Source organism: Eurosta solidaginis, chromosome X (assembly GCF_040869045.1).
Source record: "Eurosta solidaginis isolate ZX-2024a chromosome X, ASM4086904v1, whole genome shotgun sequence".
NCBI lineage: Eukaryota > Metazoa > Arthropoda > Insecta > Diptera > Tephritidae > Eurosta > Eurosta solidaginis.
The window spans coordinates 184,847,421-184,870,470 of NC_090324.1; the positions used below are offsets into that span (position 1 = coordinate 184,847,421).

At 40.8% G+C, this 23,050-nt stretch overlaps 2 pseudogenes; both read left to right on the forward strand.

Annotated features, from left to right (window-relative positions):
- LOC137235315 (probable arginine--tRNA ligase, cytoplasmic) overlaps positions 1 to 23,050 on the forward strand; it is a 517,389-nt pseudogene that overhangs the window by 266,763 nt on the left and 227,576 nt on the right.
- LOC137234741 (transcription elongation factor SPT5-like) overlaps positions 5,860 to 23,050 on the forward strand; it is a 29,473-nt pseudogene continuing 12,282 nt past the window's right edge.

Below are 23,050 nucleotides of genomic sequence, written 5' to 3' on the forward strand. Positions count from 1 at the left end.
TGACAGCGCCCCTTCCACTCAGCCAGCCTAAGCTAGAACTGAGGGGGAGGGGTTAAATGGCCATGAGGGCGTCGGGCCACTCAACACCTAGGAGGGCGCGGGGGGCAAAGTAGCACAAGGCATCCTCCCCGTCGTCCTTACCTAAGTGAAGGGTGACTCGCGCCATGACGGCGCCCCTTCCACTCAGCTAGCTAGCAGGAGGGAAAAATATGTCTTTAAAAAGACATCCACTCCCGCTGGCTCACCTGCGAGGACTGAATTGCGAAAATGCACATTCAGTGTTTATATGGGTGGTGACGCAAACTGGTTGAGAATTCAACGCACCATTATTGTGATTTTCATTGGTTCGCAATTTAGTTGGTTGTTGAATATGCTATAAAAGAAGTGGTTGTTGGCTATGCTATAGCAAAATAAGTACAGGGAGGTTCAGGTTTAGGTGAATAAGGAAATACAGGGGGAGTTACGTTATTGTAACGTTACGTTACAGTCCCCCTCCCACTTCGGTTGACGGAAAGCTGCGATGGGGGAAAGGTGGATCTCCAGGCATGGCCTAGGTATTATGCCGGTGTGCGTGTGGGCGAAGCACTTTATTTAAAAAAAAAAATATTTTTTCCAAAAATATACAGAGTCATTCTACTTAAGTCTAACAGAGTTAATGTTACTATTTCAGGTTCAATTGCAAAAAACATCATTCTAATTAATTAAAAAAAAAAAAAAAATTTTTTTTTTTTTTTTTTTTTGTCGGGGGTGGAGTTGTACTGAACTGTATCCGTTGTCATACTTCTCTCGTTCCCTTTTGATGTTATGTCGATCTATATATGAAAATTAATTTTTTTTTTTTTTTTTTTTTTGTAATTTGAAAAATAATTCACATTTCATTTTCTCTTAAAATTAACAGAGGGTGCATATATATATAAAAATAGAAAATTTTGATTGGTGTCGTCTTCCTTCTTCAGTGCCTTATTCGATTGGTACGATTCGTTTCGTTCCCATGAGTGACACCTTTGCGTGTTTGTCATTTATCACTTCTACCCTCACCCGCTGTGCTTTCCACCGGAATGTCCAGGTTTTCTTGGATTGGTTGGCCGGGCGTTTTAGCCTTAGTTCTCTAAAAAATTCCTCGGGATCCGGTAATTTTTTTTTTGCTGTTTTTGTTGTTTCGTTGGTTTCGGGGGCGCGCCGTTCTTGCGGCTCTGTCGCCGACTCCTTCTCCCGGATAGCCATTAGGTGGTTTATTGGCGGCCCATGAAAAATTTGTATGCGTTGTATCCTTGGTTTGTTTGCCGGCCATAATGTTGCTTCAAACGGTGGGTGCCACGGCCGTATTGGTTTTGGTGAGTCCGGTGGTATGGGTTGCCGGTGTTTTTGACTCATGTTGGAAGGTCTGGTTCCTGGAATGGAGAGATAAACGGGTTGTTTATGATTCGTACGGCTTTAAGTCTTGCAAGTGTGCGTGTGCGTGTTGCCGCTTTGGTTGCTCCGGGTGGCCTAATTTTACCGTGTTCGTCGAAACGTATTCCATCACCAAGTACGGGCCGGAAAATTTTGGTGCTAACTTCTGGGCGAATTTGTCTGCCGCGGATGAGAGTGGGTGGTCCCTTTTCATCACCTGCTCACCTATACGTGGCTTCCATTGCCGTCTGCGTAAGTCGTAGTGTTTTTTCTGTTGCTTTGAAGCTTTGGCTAGATGCCCTTTTATCTCGTCCCACAACTTGGTGATGGACGGTGGTACGGTTTGTGGCTCTGCTGGTACTGCTCCCTCCGTGCGCACTTGCTGCGGTGCTGTAAGGTCTCTACCGAAGTTGATTTCTGCTGCTGATGCTGTTGTAGATTCGTGGCTGGCCGTGTTTATCGCGAATGCTATTTGCGGTATCTCCTGGTCCCAGGTGCGGTGGTCGTCCTTGCATCGCTGAGCCATCATGGTTTTCACGACTCGGTTGGTTCGCTCGGTGGGGTTTTCGTGCGGGGCGTAGGCTGCCGTAAACTTGTGATCGATGCGGTGGTCGTTCAAAAACGTTGCTAATGCCTTCCCGACGAATTGTTTGCCATTGTCTGTGAGGAGGGTTTTCGGGCAGCCAAATCGGTATATGACTCTTTCTTGGAGTGCTTTGATTACGCTTGCCGTTGTCGCTTGTCGCACTGGGATCAATTCCACCCACTTGGAGAATTTGTCCACCATTACGAGGAGGCAAGTATTTCCTTGCTTGGAACGGGGTAGTGGCCCTACGAAGTCAGCGGTTACTATTTCCCACGGTCGTGATGATTGCATGGTTGCCATCAATCCTGCTGGGCGTCTTTGCTCGACTTTGTATTCTGCGCATCTGATGCACTTCCGTACGTGTTTGAGGACATTGCGGAACATCCCGGGCCAGTAATAGTTCTGTTGTGCTCTCTTAAGCGTCTTCTTCACCCCGAGATGTCCGGCGGCGGCGGCGTCGTGGACTTCCTGTAGTACGTCCTTTCGTCGGTCGGCTGGGATGCACAGCTTCCATTGCGGTGACCGCGAAAGTTGATTTCTCGGGGAAATGTGGCGGAAGAGTCGGTTATCGACGATCTGGTAATCTGGATGTGCTTGGGGTTTTTCCCGCACCTGTCTTGCTTTCCTCTCGTGCCAGTCGTTTGCTCCGTTGGTTATGGTGTACAAAATGTCGTCATCGGCGTGTCGTAGCGGGCAGCGGGAGAGTGCGTCGGCTACCACGTTCTGTGCTCCTTTTCGGTATTCTATCTCGAAATTATATTGTTGCAATTCCAGTGCCCATCTTGCCAGACGTCCAGAGGGGTTTTGGAGTGAGTGCAGCCATTTTAGTGAGTGGTGGTCGGTGATGACGGTGAAGTGATACCCCTCCAGGTACGGTCTCATCTTACGGATACCCCATAGCACGGCGAGGCATTCTTGTTCGGTGGCCGAGTATCGCTTTTCCAGCTGGGTTAGGCTTCGGCTGGCGTAGGCTACTGCATTCTCGTGGTCGGAATGGCGTTGATAGAGCACGACGCCCAGGCCCTCTCCGCTCGCGTCGGTCTGGAGAAAAAAACGGTCGAGAGAAGTCCGGACAACAAAGTATTGGCGCGCTGGAGAGCTTATCCTTGAGAGCTTTGAAAGCGTGATTTTGTTGCGCCTCCCATTTCCAGACTTGTCCCTTTTTCAGCAGTTGGTTAAGCGGCGCGGCGAGCGTAGAGAAGTCTGCCACGAAGCGGCGGTACCATGACGCGAGTCCAAGAAAACGGCGGAGCTCTTTGAGCGTTTTCGGTGCGGGCATCTCCTGTACAGCGGATACTTTTGCTGGATCGGTGTGAATTCCTTTCGAATTGATGATATGTCCTAGGTAATGGAGTTGTTGCTGCACGAAGCTGCATTTTTCGAAGTTTACTTGCACCCTGTGTCTTTGTAGGCGCTCGAACACTTCCCTCAAGATCGCCAAGTGTTCTGCGAAGGTATCTCCCAATACGATGATATCGTCCAGGTAGGCGAAAACTTTTGGTTGGAGTTCGGGTCCAAGTATCGAATCCAGAGCGCGTTGAAAGGTAGCCGGAGCAGAGTGTAGGCCAAATGGCATGACTTTCCACTGGAACAACCCTCTGCCAGGAACTGTAAATGCGGTGTATGGTCGGGATGCTCTGGCGAGCGGGATTTGCCAGTAGCCGTTCTTCAAGTCAATGGTCGAGATGAATTTCGCCTCTTTCAGCTGGTCGAGAATGGCTCCAATTTGCGGCAACGGGTAAGCGTCTGGTTCGCTGGCGGCGTTGAGTTGACGGTAATCGATGCACATCCTCCACGTGCCCTGTTTTTTGCGGACTAGCACGATTGACGAGCTGTACGCGCTTCGCGATGGTTCTATCCTTCCTCCTGCTAATAGCTCGTCTACCTCTTCGTTGATGACTTGTTGCATGGCCGAGTTGCGGGGGTAGTATCGTTGCTTCAGCGGTCGGTTGTGTTTGAGACGAATCGTATGCTCGGCTGCAGTGCTTGGTCCGATGATTTCTCCAAACCGCTTTTGGTGATGCGCCAGGAAGTTTCCCAGTTCCGTGCTTTGTTCGTCGCTCAGGTGTTCTCGGCTCGTCAATGCACATAGCGTATCCAGTTCGGGTGCTCTCTTGGTCACGGTGGCCTCGTGAGGATGATTCCCTCTGTCTTAGGAAGTCCATTCCGAGGATTACCTGTTCGGCCAAGTTTGGGATAACGGATAGCATCGCGTCTGTGGTTCGTCCTTGATACACAATCCTTGCCGGGTAGGAGTTCGAGGTAAAGACACACGTTTGGTCTGCCAGCTGGATGCTTCGCTTGTTGGGGCGCGCCTTGATGTTGTTCTTTTCTAGGTGTTTCCGTACGGTGTCATCTACATAGGATAGGGTGGCACCGGTGTCCACTAGTGCGCGCACGGTCATGTCCTCGATGAGCACTGGTATATAGAATCGGCCATCTACTTGTGTTTTTGCGGTCGATTTGCTGGCGGGTGGTTCCTTCGGCTTCTCTGGTCGGACGTACGGTGCTTGGCGGCTTCCTTTAATAGCGTTGGACGGCGTTCGGGGTGCGTTCTCGGTAGTTGGGCTAGTCGGAGGGCATGGGCAGTCCCTGGAGAGGATGTTGTCTTGGCCACACCGGGAGCAGAACTTCCTCCAGGGGCCCTTACATTGGAAGCGGTGGTGTCCGCTTTCCTTGCAGCGCCAACAGCACTCTTTGCTGTCGTATTCCATGGGTAGGTGGTATAGGCTGTGGGCCACCATTTTTCCCTGTTTCGCTTCCTCGCCTCTTAACAGCTCATACTCTTTCGTTAGCTCCAGGAGCTCCTCGATCGTCCTAAACTCGCTGCGTTTGACAAAAAGGCGGTATTCCACGCGTAGACCATCATAGATCCGTTCGAGGTGATTCTCTTCGCACATCGTCGGGTGTTGGCGGATCAGCGTTTCCAGTGCGAGGATGTAGTCCTTGGCCTTCTCTCGGCCTTGCTGTTTGCGTTGTCGGATGGCCTCTTCCAAATGTCGTATGTGTCGCTTAGGTAGAAAAAAATTTTGCACCTCCCTCCGCAGATCGCTCCAGCGGTGTATGTGTTGCTTACGGACGCGGTACCATTGCAGTGCTTTCCCACGTAGAAGCTCCGGCAGTGTTGGGAGGAGTCGGTCGACGGGGATGCGGTAGCATTCGGCAAGCTCCTCTATCCTCTCAAGAAATTCGTGCAGTGACTCCTCCCCCGAAAAGTGCAAGTCCCAGCGGCGAACGGTATTCATAAGTTCACCGTCGCTCATTTCGTCTCGTTTTGGTAATGCGTTCTCTCCCTTTCCTCCGTGCGGCTGTGGGCTGTGGATCTGGATTGAAGGGATCGGCTTTGTTGTTGGCTGGGGTAGCGTAGCGAACTTCCCCTCTTCCTCGTTCACTTCTCGTTCCAGCTCTTTCAACAGGTCTTCACTGGATTTCCTGGCGCGTTTCGCTCGCACGTAAGTACTCAGTGCGCGGCGCAGCTCGGCTACGGTTTGGCCTTCCACGTCGATTCGGTGTTCCTTGTACTCCTCGATCAGCTTCTCCTTCCTAAGTAGGTAGATCCAATTGAGCGAGTCGGTGTTCAGCAGCGTGCCTTCCGGAGCCTGTGTGTGTGTTGTTTCTAGCGGTGCGTTCGTCGAACCCGCCCCGGCAGTGTTGGTGGTGGTTGTCGTTGTTTTTCCACGGTCATCTGCGGAGGAGGGTCCCTGCTCGGGCGCCATTTATGAGGTGGGTTTTGTCTAAGGCTGGGGTAACACTCAGTCAATCCAGAGTCGAGTAAAGGTCCCACAAACCCCTACTGAATAAATACACGATATTTATATGTTACGAACGCACGCACACACACGGCTGGGGATATTAGGCTGACAGCAGCTTTCCGTGCAAAGATGGAGGCGGTGGCTAATAGGCGTAGTAGTAGCGGAGGGGTCGGTAAGGTGGTTTTGTGGCGGTGCAGTAGCGGGCGGGATGGTACGGTTGTCCGAGAGCAGCGGCGGGATCAGCGCGGCGGCCGGACGGCGGACAGTATTAGCGGACGGATTGGTACAGTAGTATGAGCGCAGTGGCTGGACGGCGGACAGTATTAGCGGACGGATGGGTGTAGCGGTATAGACGAAGTGACGGCACCAGCGAACTGGATGGACGGTGACGCAGCGGCTTAACGGCGGTAGGATGGCGAGCGGCCAACGGTCGTTGTAGCAGCGACGTGACGGGTGCAGCGGCTTAACGGCGGTAGGATGGCGTGCGGCCAACGGTCGTCGTAGCAGCGGCGTGACGGATGCAGCGGCTCAACGGCGGTAGGATGGCGAACGGCCAACGGTCGTCGTAGCAGCGGCGGGACGGATACAGCGGCTCAACGGCGGTAGGATGGCGAACGGCCAACGGTCGTCGTAGCAGCGGCGTGACGGATGCAGCGGCTTAACAGCGGTAGGATGGCGAACGGCCAATGGTCGTCGTAGCAGCGGCGGGACGGATACAGCGGCTTAACGGCGGTAGGATGGCGAACGGCCAGCGGTCGTCGTAGCAGCGGTGGCACCAGAGGGGCGACGGTGCGACGGCAGCGGCGGTGGGCTACGGAGCGCGTACCAGGGCAGAGAGAGAGAGAGAAAATAGGCCGGCGACGGGGTTTACCTGGACAGCGGCTGCGTGTTCCGGGCGGGGTCGGATAGGCGTACCAAGGGGCTGGTATTGGTCGGTCGGCTGCAACGGGATCTCTAGTCGCTCTTCTTCGGCAGCTGTGGTAGTCGCGGGGTCAGTACCTGCGGAAGAGACTGCGAGGACTCGTTAGTGCTGGTTTTACCGCTGGACACCCCCGCCTCCCTACTTGCACACTAGTAGAAGGTGCGTAAGGGGGGCGGGGTTGTACCAGCCGATACACCGTGGGTCGACCCGTGGGCGGAGGGGAAGTGCACCTTAACGGCACAGCGGTAGCTTCTGTGCGCACGCATCGGCTCACGGCCGAAACCAGAGCTGAGGGGAAGGGGTGAAATGTCATGAAGGCATCGGGCCGCTCAACACCTAGGAGGGCGCGGGGGGCAAAGTAGCACAAGGCATCCTCCCCGTCGTCCTTACCTAAGTGAAGGGTGACCCGCGCCATGACGGCGCCCCTACCACTCAGCCAGCCAAAGCTAGGACTGAGGGGGAGGGGTTGTATGGTCATTAAGGCATCGGGCCACACAATACCTAGAAGGGCTCGGGGGGGCAAAGTAGCACAAGGCATCCTCCCCGTCGTCCTTACCTAAGTGAAGGGTGACCCGCGCCATGACAGCGCCCCTTCCACTCAGCCAGCCTAAGCTAGAACTGAGGGAGAGGGGTTAAATGGCCATGAGGGCGTCGGGCCACTCAACACCTAGGAGGGCGCGGGGGGCAAAGTAGCACAAGGCATCCTCCCCGTCGTCCTTACCTAAGTGAAGGGTGACTCGCGCCATGACGGCGCCCCTTCCACTCAGCTAGCTAGCAGGAGGGAAAAATATGTCTTTAAAAAGACATCCACTCCCGCTGGCTCACCTGCGAGGACTGAATTGCGAAAATGCACATTCAGTGTTTATATGGGTGGTGACGCAAACTGGTTGAGAATTCAACGCACCATTATTGTGATTTTCATTGGTTCGCAATTTAGTTGGTTGTTGAATATGCTATAAAAGAAGTGGTCGTTGGCTATGCTATAGCAAAATAAGTACAGGGAGGTTCAGGTTTAGGTGAATAAGGAAATACAGGGGGAGTTACGTTATTGTAACGTTACGTTACAAAATAATGAAATTGTTGAGAAATTATTCAAGTATAAAATGATAGATACAAAAGAGAGATATAAACTTTTGAGTAAACGGCTAACGCGCCAAGATTATATGGTCTCCCAAAGATCCACAAAGAAGGAGTTCCCCTAAGACCCATTTGTTCGCCTGTCAACTCCCCTTCGTACAGTTTATGTAAATATGTTGTTAACGTCCTCAAAAATATTACGAAATCATCAAAATATAATGTCAAAAACGCTATTGAATTCAAGAATAAAATAAGAGACACGCACATATTTGATATTCGATGTTGTTTCCCTGTTTCACAGTATTCCTGTGGATCATGCCTTGGAAATTATATCATCCAAACGGAATCTGATAGAACCCCATACAACTCTGACCAAAGAACTGTTCTTGGGAGTCGTACGTTTTTGTATTAAAGAAAATAGGTATTTTAATGTCAACAATAAAATATATAAGCAGCGTGTAGGAATGCCGATGGGGTCACCGGCATCGCCGGTCATAGCAAACATAGTAATGGAGGAGTTGTTAACAAAATTTTAAGAGGATGCGTCTCAAAAGCCCCGTTTGCTAACAAAATATGTTGACGATCTGTTTGCCATTGTGGAAACGAATGCAGTGGAAGACATGATAAATCTATTAAACAGTTACAATAGAACTATCAAGTTTACATTTGCAATTGAAAAAGATGGATTTGTAACAGCAGCCTTATCATCTTACCCTGTTTCCCACTTGGTGCAACCCTGTTGTCTATTGTGAATGGACAACAGGTGTTGAAACAAGTTGAAAACGGGGAGGTCGGCTCGTAATGAAAAGGCGGCCATTATTATTAATTTTGGCAGAGACTTGGCGTGTACGACAAATTTACAAAAAGAAGACTAAATCTAAGTCTACGTTAAATTAACTAAGTGCTACTACTTACAAAAATACTCTTATTCTACAGTAAACAAAACTATATCTAAACCTAATTAAACCAAACTAGAACTAAGCATAAAATTCGTGTTTGATTGTTTTCTTGGTGTTTGAGTGGAGCGTGCGTGCATTAGCGTGCGCACAAAAACAATTTTTCTGAAGGAGTTCCATAAGGAACGCCACATGGCGACCGTGAGGCAGCTTGCCAAATTCAATGTACAATGGAGCACCAGGCCACCTTCGTAAGGCAGCGCAATTGGTGAAAACCGCTAAACGGGCCTAAATGGAAAATATATAAAACATAAAATGTAAAAATTCTACAAAAAAATATAAAATACAAAATTCTACAAAAAAAATATAAAATACAAAAATCTACAAAAAAATATAAAATACAAAAATCTTTACAAAAAATACAAAATACAGAAACCTACAAAAAAAATATAACACATACAGAGGTTTCGGCATACAAATTGAAGGGAAGCTGTACCCAACATAACGGGACAAGGCAATGTACGGCACCCCGAACCAACCGAAGCCACTATAAATAACGGCACATCAAAATAGCAGCTGCATAAGGAAGCTGAAAGAAAATTGTAAGCAGCGAAGTGATGACGGCAGCAGCAGAACAGCAGCAGCGGTGAAAGCGTATGGTGAGGCGTAGCTTGCAGTATGAATGTATGTTTGAGATGTAATATGTAGTTGCTTTTGAAATACATATGTATACATAATTTTTCTTATAAATATTTTTCGATATAATTTTTAAAATTCCTTTAAATTCGGTCAATCTCAAACCAATATTTTTCGCAAAAATACTTAAAATACCTTTAAATTCGGTCAATTTCAAATCAATATTTTTCGCAAAAATACTTAAAATTTCTTTCAAATTCGATCAACCTCAAATCTATATTTTCCGGAAAAATTCTTAAAACCTAACCGCAATATCGGTTGTTCCTTCAACTTTGCCAATTTTTATAAAATTTTCATACATAATAACTCTAAATTTTCATAAGTAAAGCAATTTAGATTTGCAACAATAATGTGTATAGCTTGAAATATAATCAGTCTAAATCAAACGTGAATACATACAATAAAAATACATACTTTTAACATCGTTCAAAATTAAAGTGAAATGGATATTCTCAAATTTATTAGTCAATTAAAGTAGTTTCCGATAATCCCATATATGTGATAGATATAATTCGAAACAAAATTGATACACATACATTTTGAATTTTTTTTTGCATCACTTTAAAGTATCTACGACTTTCAAAAAAATTTTTTTTGACACAAATCGAAAAAACGAAATTGGCTTTACACATATATACTTTCAATAAATTTTTATAGGGTGAGTATGTATATGCATATATTACATAAATTGTGTCTAAGAGCGAGGCATTTAAGAAAAAAAAAGGAAAGACATATGCATATACATAGTACATTGTGCGAAGATTTAAGTAATTTTGAACATATCAAATACTTTGAAATACTTTAACAAACCGTAAAAATTTAATACATCGAAAACTTTATTAACTCACAATACAAAAAAAACAAAAACAAACAAAACATTTTGGTGAAACGGTGCGGCCGACACGTAAAATAATGATGAAAATTTAATAAATTTTTACAATTCATACTCCACATTTTGCTGTGTAGCGGTGCGGCCGACACGTTAAATATTAAAATTTAATACTTTTTGTGCAACGGTGCGGCCGTCACGTTAAACAATATTGTAATAAATACTAAATTGCAATAAACATATCACGTCTAAAATTAATACTGTCTTGGAAAATTGGAAAAATAGATCAGGATTCTCTCTTATATACCGTATATGGTAGCACACCCGGTATAAACAATTTTTTTGTATTCATTGTTCACAGGGAATACAACCCAGCTGTCTCTCAAGTGACTCCAACTTCAAATAATGTCAAATTTATTCAATTCACTAATTCTACTTCAACATTCAATACAAAATTCAAATTAGATTATAAAATCATTCTAAATTTCTTTTCAATTAAAATTGACATTCATAACACAAACTTGCCACTTTTATTAATTCAACTTAGGTGATAAAACCATTTCATATTCACTTTCAATTCAAATTTGTTCACATTCATGTCTCAATCCGCAGCAACAATTCAATTTAGGTTAATACAATACAGGTTACAAAACCATTTCAAATATCTTCTCAATTCAAATTTGTCCTTATTCAGAACTCAAACAATTTAAAATTCTAAAACCATTCCAAATTTCTTTTTCATTCAAATTCGTTCATATTCATACCTCAAACTTGCAACTTTTTCACAACTCGAATTAGATTATAAAATCATTTCAACCTTCTTTTCATTAAAATTTCTTAATGCTTGGATAGCATACAAAGCTGCAAGTGTAAGAGCCTTCCTTTTGCTAATGTCAAATTTCGAAATAAAATTCAAAGAATTGAGAGAAAATTTCTTTAAAACTAGAAAACGCGTTTTACATACAGGTCGTTCTTTACCGACAAGGCAAGAGAAGTTAGATGAATATAAAAATTCTTTAATTGAGGCATATAATAACATTTTAATAGAGGCAAACGGGCATTTTGAAAACCGACCTAGTCCAATTGCTGTGAATAAAAGTTTAACACGTTGTAGGGAAGAATTAATTAAATGTTTTACAAAACTCAACTTCACAATTAAAGTACCAACCAACTACATCGACTTAGTCCAAGATAACACTTTTATATCAGATACGGATCGGGAAGAAAAAGGATCCTTTGACGCATACAAAATCGAATTTGAGGAAGAAGAGGAATTCTCTGACTCATCAAAGCCGGAAACACTCGACACTCGTATCGGTGAACAAAGTTGTTGTTTACCTCATACCGAAAATATTTCATTACAAGAAAACTTCTGTGGTTTTGATAACCCAGTCGTTACATCAAACAACTCTTTAGGGCTTTTAACAACTTTCTCAAATTCCAACCAATCTCGTACTAGTTTTCTAGAACCAACAATAATGGCTACACCAGAGCAAAAGAGACAGTTTATTGGGTCGTGGGCGCCTTTATTTAGGGAAAACTATAACGGTGACCCCTTAGCGCTAGACTCTTTCATAGATAAAATTGAACTAGTAGAAGGATGTATAGATCCAGATCTTGTGCCAACTTTCATTTTATTGGTTAAATCGAAGCTCGAAGGGAAAGCAAGAGAAGCAATTCCGACAAATATAACATCTATCCAAGAAATTAAAGATGCTCTTAAAAGTCGAATAAAGCCAGACAATTCAAAAGTCGTTGCAGGGAAAATAGCTTCACTAAAAGTAACGACCAATAATTTAACCGAGTTTGCTAAACGAGTAGAGGAATTATCTGATGCTTTAGAGAGGTCTCTAATTATCGAGGGAATATCAAAAGACAAAGCGCACGAGATGGCAGTCGAACAGTCAGTAAACGTCTGTAGGCTAAATACGCGCTCAGACTTAGTCAAATCAATTCTCGCATCAACCTCCTTTAGTGACGCAAAAGACGTCGTAGCAAAAATGATAGTCGAACAAAACAATCAGGCTACAGAAAGGCAGGTATTAGCTTTTCGATCAAGGTTTAACAATCAACCCAACTTTCGCAATAACAATAGAGGCAATAACTACTACAATAACAATAATAGATACAACAACAGTAGCAATTTCAACAGGTTCAAAAACAATAGTAATTTCAATAGGTACAACAACAATAATAACGCTAGATACAATAATAACAATCAAAATAGGCAAAACAACAACTATAGGCAAAACAACGACAATCGAAACAATAGTAACTCGCGTAATACTAGCAACAGTCAAAATAGGCTAGAAAACAGAACCAATACTAACGCCGGAAGTTCAAATACGCGAAATAATGCAAACGTTCGCTCTTTAACCTTGGACGCCCCTCAGCAGCGAACACTGAGGGACGAGGAGATAAACGAATAAATATTAAAAATATTTTTTGTCTAAACCTAAACTACTCAGATTTTATCGAAACTCATATAACCGGATCTAACAAATTATGTACATTTTTACTAGATACACAAGCTGATATTTCGCTAATTAAAATTTCTAGCTTAAATAAGCACATTCCCATTAACTATGACGAAATAGTGAATATCACTGGCGTTACATCAGATTCTGTTGCTACTTTGGGTAAAATAAACATAAACCTAAATTTTTCGAATAATCTGGTCGAACACAGCTTACATGTGGTAAAAAATGACTTCAATATCCCATCAGACGGTATACTGGGTAAAGATTTTCTTCATTATAATAAATGTGTAATAAATTATTCAAATAGTAGCATCTCATTCTGGGCAAATAAAGAAAAAGTCATTATGCCAATCCTACACGGAACAGAAAGAGATATGTGTGTCATACCACCAAGATGCGAAGTTTTTCGAATTTTCGACTTAGATCACTCAACAACTCCACTTTTCGTTGAATCTCAAGAAATACAAAAAGGCGTATTTACCGCAAGATGCATTACAAACTCCAATAACCCAGTCATAAAATTAATCAATACCACAAGTGATGTACAATTCGTAAACAAAAACTCTATTAAAAGAGAAAACTTATCTAATTATCACGTCTATGTAATCGACAAAACTAAGTCAGATGAGAAGCGAACTAACGAAATAACTTCGATTTTAAAAGATCAAATTCCAAAAGATGCACCATCTGAACTTTTAGATCTATGCATACAATATGCTGACATATTCGCGCTTGACAACGATAAAATGACGTTAAATAATTTTTATGAGCAGAAATTGCGGTTAACCGACAACGAACCAGTGTATATAAAGAACTATCGTCTACCCTATTCGCAGCGGGAAGAAATTAACAGACAGGTTACAAAATTATTAGAAAATGATTTAATAGAAGAAAGCTATTCTAACTACAACAGTCCTCTTATCTTAGTTCCTAAAAAGAAAATAAATGGCAAAAAAGCATACCGAATGTGTGTTGACTTTCGCGCAGTTAACAAGAAGCTAATAGCAGACAAATTTCCATTAGCACGAATCGATGATATTTTAGACAATCTTGGCAGAGCCAAATTTTTCTCAACCTTAGACCTTTTTTCTGGATTTCACCAAATACCATTACACGTAGATTCACGCGATATAACCTCATTTTCTACGGATCGCGGAGCGTATCGATGGAAGGTATTGCCATTTAGTCTGAACATTGCACCAAATTCGTTTTCTAGGATGATGACCATCGCATTTTCAGGAATACCCCCTAATGTAGCTTTTCTTTATGTAGATGACATTATAGTCATCGGCTGTAGCGAATCCCATCACATTAAAAATTTGTCTAAAGTATTCAATACTTGTAGATCATTCAACCTTAAACTCAATCCAAGTAAATGCAATTTTCTAAGACCAGAAGTAACATTCCTAGGACACAAATGCTCAGCTGAAGGTCTGTCACCAGACGAATCTAAAATAGACGCAATTCGTAAATATACTAAGCCAACAGACAAGGACGCTGTAAGAAGGTTTGTAGCTTTTGCCAACTACTACATACGCTTTATTCCAAACTTTGCATCTCTGGCAGCACCTCTGAACAGACTGAATAGGAAAAGAGTAGAATTTAACTGGGACGAATCATGCGATAAAGCCTTTGATGCACTAAGAGCATCCCTAATGTCACCAAAGATATTACAATACCCAGATTTTTCTAAAGAGTTCACCATTACAGTAGACGCTTCTAAGACGGGATGTGGAGCGATACTCAGCCAAGAACATCAAGGCAGCGATTTACCCATATGTTATGCGTCAAAATCTTTTAATGAGGCAGAACAAAAGAAAGCCATCATTGAGTTAGAACTATTAGCCATTTATTTTGCCATTAAACAATTCAGACCATACGTTTATGGAAATCACTTTATTGTAAAATCAGATCATAGGCCTTTAGTCTATTTATTCACTATGAAAGACCCATCTTCAAAACTTTCTAGAATTAGACTTGAGTTGGCAGAATACAATTTCACAATAGAGTACATAAAGGGAAAATCAAATGTAGGAGCGGATGCACTTTCTCGCATAACCATTGGCGAAATAAAAGAATCAACCAAAAATATATTTGCAGTTCAGACTAGGGCTATGAGTAAGAAAAAGGATAAATGTAGTTCTACCGGAAATATAGACTTATGTGAAAACATACAAACATTAAACGTGTTTGATAAATTCACTCATAACTTTTCAAAAAAAATTCCTCGTATTAGATCAGAAATATTTCATGATAAAAACAATAAACAATTTTTAAGAATATGCGCGCATATAAAGCATAAAAGAACAATTTTACTTGATTTTGAATTTTCTAACGAAATAAAGAATTTCGATAATTTACTTTCGAGGCTAGAAAAAGAAGCCGGAAAACGCAATATTAAGGAAATAGAATGGCCAAAAAACGATTTAATTTTCAAATATATTACAATTACAAATTTTAAAGAAAGAGGAAATAGGCTTTTACAATTTTTAAAAATTATTTTAATGCATCCAATTAAAACAATCACTGATCAGGAACAAAAATCAAAATTATTAGCAATTTATCACAATGATCCCATCACTGGAGGTCACTGTGGAACGAAAAAATTATACGCCAAATTACGAAACAAATTTTACTGGAAAAACATGACAAAAGACATAGCTAGTTATGTTAGGAAATGCGAAAAATGTCTTCTGAATAAAGTGAAAATAGGAAATAAAGAAGAACTCGTCCTAACTCCTACTCCTAATAAACCTTTTGACATTGTCGTAATTGATACCATAGGCCCATTACCAGAATCGAAATATGGTAATAAGTTCGCGCTTACCATAATCTGCGATCTGACAAAATACTTAGTTACATTATCAATACCTGATAAAAGTGCAAAAACCATCGCGTCAGCACTATTCGAAGGCTTCATTTTAATATACGGTGTTATGAAATCCATTAAATCAGATTTAGGTACTGAATTCAAAAATGAAATTTTTGCAAATTTAACCAGTTTACTAAATATTGATCACAACTTTTCTACACCATATCACCACGAAACCGTAGGAACTGTCGAAAGAAACCATAGAGTTTTCAACGAGTACCTACGTGCGTACTTAAATGATTCCTTTGATGATTGGGATACATATTTGAGATATTTTACGTTTTGGCATAACACAACGCCAAATACGGTATTCGATAATAAACTTACTCCCTTTGAATTAATTTTTGGTAAAAAGGCCATTGTGCCATCTGAACTGAAGAACGAAAGAATTGAACCAATTTATAATATCGAAAATTATTCAAAATAAGTAAAATACCGAATGCAAAAATGCCACGCCTTGGCTAAAGAGTTAGTAGAAAAACACAAAATAAGGAATAAAGATGCATATGACAAAAATGCACAACCAATGGTAGTAAACATAAACGATATGGTTTTAGTTCAAAAAGAACCACGGGAAAAACATAAAAACATATATCAGGGCCCATACCTAGTTACAAGTATAGACGGTGTAAACGTAACCATTTTTGATAATGAAAATAAAAAATACAAAACGGTACATAAAAACCGCATAAGAGGAGTACCTAGATAAATACAATCGGATGTACCCAATTTCATTTTGAGATAGTCAAAAAAAATTTTTTTTATTTTTCACTTCGGTAATAAAGCAAATTTAAATCAAAATTTCTCATACTCTAAAACCATACTTAATTTAAGTAAAAGCACATTTACATAAAAATATGTCAAACGATAGGAAACAATACGTATTGTAAGTAAAATAAACAAATAGAGAATGTACGTATAAGTTAATACACAAAACCTATTAAATGAATTTGAATTACAAACAATTTTTTTACAAATTATTAATATTCATATATGTAAATATGTAGGCTTAAAGCACAGATAAATGTAATTAATTAAATAAAATAAGCTACTTACAGAAAAAAAGAGAATAATAAATAAACTATTAATATTCATATATGTAAATATGTAGGCTTAAAGCGCAGATAAATGTAATTAATTAAATAAAATAAGCTACTTACAGAAAAAAAGAGAATAATAAATAAACTATTAATATTAATATATGTAAATATGTAGGCTTAAAATATAATTAATGTAATTAGTTAAACTAGCCAAGTTAGCCTAGGTAGATCTGCCGCAAAGCTCAAAATTATCCTAATTTTTTTTTCCCAATCGGGATGAATAATAACCACCCAAAAAGGTTGAAGCCGACAAACCTGATCAACTTGTCGACTTCAAACTTTTTTCGAAAAGGGGGATGGTGTAACAGCAGCCTTATCATCTTACCCTGTTTCCCACTTGGTGCAACCCTGTTGTCTATTGTGAATGGACAACAGGTGTTGAAACAAGTTGAAAACGGGGAGGTCGGCTCGTAATGAAAAGGCGGCCATTATTATTAATTTTGGCAGAGACTTGGCGTGTACGACAAATTTACAAAAAGAAGACTAAATCTAAGTCTACGTTAAATTAACTAAGTGCTACTACTTACAAAAATACTCTTATTCTACAGTAAACAAAACTATATCTAAACCTAATTAAACCAAACTAGAACTAAGCATAAAATTCGTGTTTGATTGTTTTCTTGGTGTTTGAGTGGAGCGTGCGTGCATTAGCGTGCGCACAAAAACAATTTTTCTGAAGGAGTTCCATAAGGAACGCCACAGATTACTAACTTATCTATATACGCTGGTAGTAAGAAAGCATAATAAGTTATCCTTTGATTGGTACAAAAGACCCACTGCATCGGGCAGATTGATCAATTTTTATTCAAAGAACGACAAATCAACCATAGTCAAGACAGCTAAAAACTTTATCAAGAGAGTTTTATCAATCAGTGATACCATATACCATGGCAAAAATATAGAAATCATTACGAAAATTCTGAAAGACAACGATTTTCCTTTAGGTCTAATAAGAGGCTATATTCACGACCATTTTACAAAAGCTAACACCAATCAAACCTTTAATGATAAAACTAATAAAATATATAAGACATCCACGCATGTTCCGGGGCTATCAAATAGAATGAAATATTCCAAAATGTATGACCGTGAGAGATTTAAAATAGCACTTACTTATAATAATACCGTCCAAAAAATATTCCGTAATACAAAAAACAAAATAGAAAAATATGACAAATCCGACGTTATATACCGGATTCCTTGCAAAAATGACGGGTCCTACGTATGCCTTAAGGTATATGTTGGTACAACTAAGTCCAGACTAAAAACAAGGATTTCCGCGCATAAATCAAATTTAAAAATCGCGACCACCCTAATGAAAACAAAACAGCTTTAAGTCAGCATTGCAGAGAAACCGGGCACACTCCAGATTTTGAGAACGTAGCAATAATGCAACAGGAGAAGCATTACAACAAAAGATACACACTTGAGATGAATGAACTACAAAGCAGATACAGAAAAATTCGCGTCGGCATACCGGCAACTGATCAATAGGAGCAACAGGAGAGCACTATGAGAGTTTCGCCTATTATTTAGTTAGTTTAATGTATTGCTGTTTGTGTAAAAGTTTGTTTACCATTACGGTATATTTTTTGATGTTTAATTTTTCGGTTCTATTGCCTTCTTGTACTTATGTTTAATATTGTAAAATTAGTCGACAAGCTACACCCAAGAATATAAGTTTATAAATAGGTTTTTATGTGTTATGATTTTAATGTTTCATGTTTGTTTTTTAGAGTCTTGAGAATGACCTAAGATTGAGGTCGAAATATCGACTAAATAAAATTTAATATATATACATATATATAAAATCTATCCTGGTTTTAATCTGAATATATATGTATATGGCCTCGAGCTCGTTAAATATTTAAAGTTTTTGTTTTATTAAATAAATACAGTGTCACGCTCCTGAAGATGCCAAGGAAAATTGGCGAAACGTCGAGTTTAAAGGTGGAATAATCTTTGTTTTATTTGCATCCAACAAAATATATCTGCCTAGTTAAAATATACATAAATATTATTCAAACAGATCGGAAGAAAATTATATAAAGAAATTTATTATGACGGACGAAGCAATCAAATCATTTGAAATTTTAAAGCAGAGTTTGATTTCTGCACCGGTGCTCACACATCCTGACTTTAATCGTCGTTTTTATATTCAATGTGATGCATCAACTGACGGAGTGGAAGGGGCTTTGTTTCAGTTGGACTATGACCAGAACGAAAGACCTATTGCCTACATTTCGGCAAAAATTAATAAGGCGCAGAAGAACTTTAGCATTACCGAACTGGAATGCTGCGCCGCATTCGTGAGTGTGGAAAGATTCCGACCTTATGTGGAAGGAACCTCGTTCACCATCATAACTGATCTTGCCAGCCTCAAATGGCTCATGAATCAGAAAGATCTATCTGGGAGGTTTGCAAAGTGGAGTTTGAAATTCCAGGGTTATGATTTCGATATCCAACATCGAAAAGGTGCCCAAAACGTGGTTCCTGACACACACTCATGCATGCACATGGACGAAATACAGACGAACGACAGAGCCATCGACGTATGTCTCGAGTCACCGTACTTCGAGTCGGCGGAGTATACGGAGTTGAAAAAGACGGTGACCGACAATAAAGACAAGTTACCAGACTTATGCATATCGGACGGTTACGTCTATAAACGGACGCAATTCGACAGGGGGATGATCTTCTAGCGGACCAGACCTGGAAGCTCTGGGTTCCGTCGGAATTGCGACCGGGGCTGGTAGGGTCGTCTCACAGCTCACCGTCCGCTGGTCATGGTGGTATCCGCAAAACGCTCTCCCGACTACGTCAAAAATATTACTGGCCAGACACGGCAAGCGATGTATGTGTATTCGTTAAAGACTGCGAAACGTGCAAAGCAAATAAGACACAAAACGTTTTTAAACAACCGTTAATGGGGAAACAAAAAGTTACAGAACAACCTTTCACGCTTATTCATAGATTCTATGGGGCCTTATCCACGTACTGTAGATGGTAACATAAATGTCTTAGTTTGTCTTGATCATTTCTCGAAATTTGTATTTTTAAAACCAATTAATTTTTTTTTATATGATCTGTGATATTTTATTTTATTTAATCCTTTTATTTCATCTTTTTTTTACTACCAGCGATATTTTATTTTATATTTTTTATTAAGTTTTATTATCTGTGATATTTTATTTACTATTAGCTACGTAGAGCAGTATCTGTGATATAGGATTAAGTAGATTGAGTAGTGGTATCAACCCAGTGTTAGTCTGTAGTTAACGGAATCAGGCAATGGCAGTGACGCTAGACTCGGCATTGAGTCGTGGGTCGAGGCCACACGTTGGACAGGCAACAAAATGTTGCAGGCTGCGTTTGAATTTTTTTACGCACACGCTCCATAGTGCAGGCACCATCGGCGGTTGCGAGCCTGTAACGACAGCCTTTCATTATAAGCATTGGTTCGAGTGAATGGCAGGATGTATCTGTGACTAAGTGTGATGTGTACAGCTTCGTGTGTTGGTCGCAATGGTGCAACGTCGGTTGCTACAGCAAAATGGCAACATTTTGTCTAAAGTAGATACGATATTGCTGATGACGTAGAAACATTGCAGCCAAGACACGAACTAAATATCTGTATCTGTGTAGGTGTTAGTTTGTGTAAGCGTTTAAGTGTATGAATGCATGAGCGTGTGAATGAATCAGTGTTAGCGGTCAAGGCACGAATGCTATGTATCTATATGTTTGTGTTATTTTGTTAAGTATGTTAATGTTAGTTTGTATAAGCGTTCATGTGTGAACATGTGGGTTATGATTGCGTGGGCGCATAAACCAAAATACGGGAAAGCCGAGAAGAAAGTTGAACATGTATAGGTGAAAGTTTTCCGTTTCTGGATAACGTTCTTTGCCATGGCGGTGGCTATAAAAGGGAATCAAGCTAGGCAACGGTCAAACGTTTTCTTGTAACAGTACCCAGTGTAAGTGAAGTGAAGTGCCAAGTAATAATACCTTTTTTAAGGTTTACAAGTTTTTAGTGCGCGTTATTTAAAAGCGTCAGAAAAGTCCGCAAAAAGTGAATAGTGCGCGGAGTTGAGAGGCAGGTCCGGCAGTTTTCATTTCGATCCCGCCATCAAAATTTATAATACCAGGTAAGTGTAACCTTTCCGTGTTTTAACTCCCTCTCCCATCCGGGCATGCGCACTGGGAATTTGGCTTCTATATAGCCAAGTTTCCAAGCAATCCAAAAGTAAACTTGTATGCTTGGCTCCACACCCCCATACATATATATACATATGTAGGTGAGGAAATAAAGCAGGCAAACAAGTATACATACGTTTAGAGATTACCCTATATTTCTTGAATAATTTTTTTATTCAACTATATTTTCTTTACCTTTCTTGTGGCAGATCACTTTATTTTACGGAAATTGCGCACTGGGCACTAGCATCGAAGAAAAGGTGGCTAAAACCCGGATTTGTTGGCGCAAAAAGGGCCAAATTGGTGGCGGTCAACACAACAACCAACAACAGCCACAACAACATTTTTCACATTATTTAGCGTATCACAGCAACAACCAAGACAACACTTTGATTTGCCAGCGTACATAAATTTTATGCGGACGCAAACCTCCCCAACAACACTCCTTATTGCCATCAAAGCGGCCTCAATAACCACAACAATTACAACAAATTATGGTCACACGGCAACTACACAGTATCTTCAGCATCCACACATAGAACGAGATAAATGGTAAAAGATGTTTGATTGGTAGCAACGCAACGCCATCCGACACATGCACATATACAGCGGTTTAATCAAACAACAGCAGAAAATACAAGGATCTGGTAATATCAAGAATAAAATTTTTCACCGGAGCATTGGACCACAACAACAACAGCCACGGCACCGCAAACAACAAATTTTTGGGGAACAACAAACGACACCAAATGGTCAAAACTGGCAACATTGAAGGCGGCAGCGGCAACCATCAATAAGAACAACAACACTAGGAGTTTCTAAATACATATGCTTTTTTGATATTTTGTTATTTCTCACCAATAGATTTTTTTAATGCATGTGATACTAGTAGGATTAAACGCCCATACACAGAAATCTCATAGGAAAGTGGGGGGCAAAAGATGAAAGTTAGGATTTGTTTGAGACATTTTTCTTTTTCTTCTTTCTTTTTGCTCTTGGCATTAAAAGTTTTTCGAAACTCACATTAGTTTCAATTCCTTGGTTTTTGCACATTTTTGTCAACGTTTTGTTCGTCTGTTCGTTAATTCCTCTTCACACACAATCCTTACCATCTTTTTGGTATATTACTTTTCAAGTTTTTTTGCATGGTTACTATCTTCGACTGACAGTAGCAACCAAGTGCCAATTGCGCAGTTTCGAAAAGTTTTCTTTTGCTTCCACTTTACTTTTTTTGTGAAAATATTTAAAATTATTTATAATTTTGGTGCTTGGAACCTTAGCCAATACACACCCCCTTCCCAAATTTCGGCACTGGCCCGGAAATTACCTGGCGTTATCCCTGGGGTCACATAATGTGAAAGGCCTTCTCGAGGGCCATGTTCATTTTCACACTTCACATTTAATGAGCAGAAATAACTCAATGTCCAGGGCTTAACTTTTTTTGTTTCATTTTATTTTTATTTTTTGCTTTTGCTGGCCGACTTTATGAGCGTTTGAATGTCGGTATCTATAGGATTTTTAATTTAACACCTAGCAGCATTTGTATATTAGGCTGGGTCAGAAAACAACTGAAAAGGTTTGGGGATTTGTACTTTTGGTCAATGGTGGGATTTAACTCCTGCGTGTATATCTAAATTTTTGTTTGAATTGGAACTTGAATTATTTATCATAGTTATAAGTTAGCTTAGACTACGTTTTTTTGGATTCCTTGTAAAATTTATGTTATTTAAGGCAACTGATATTCAAAATAGGGCATTAGTATTAGGGTGAATTTCTGAAAAATTAAGCCTAGGTTATTTAAATTTTCTTGTAGTCGTAGTTTATCTATATATTCTCCTTTTCGTTATCTGTACTGATCGTCTTAAACATAACTGAGTAGAGGTTCGGAAATATCTGAATTGTTAATAAATTATAAGGAATGTATGGATGAAAACATAGGTTTTTTAAAAATGCAGGGCTAAAGTTTTAGCTTTGGTGTTGGTGCTGCGCTTGCGCGTGGCAAGGTTAGGTGAAGGTGAGTTATAGGGAAATATGGCCGAGTGGCAAACGGGCAGACTGGTGTCAGGCTTGGGGCACTTTAAGTAGATAGGAGTCAGCACAGTGGCCACGGTACGATACAAGTTGCACTGCAGAGGGAGGGAAAAATCCACCTGACAGGACAGGCCTTCACCTTTTCCCCTCTTAACTCTGCCCCTCACGTGTGTCTCCAATATTTTTCAGCTCTCCCTTCTTTTGCAACACATGCAGGTATGAA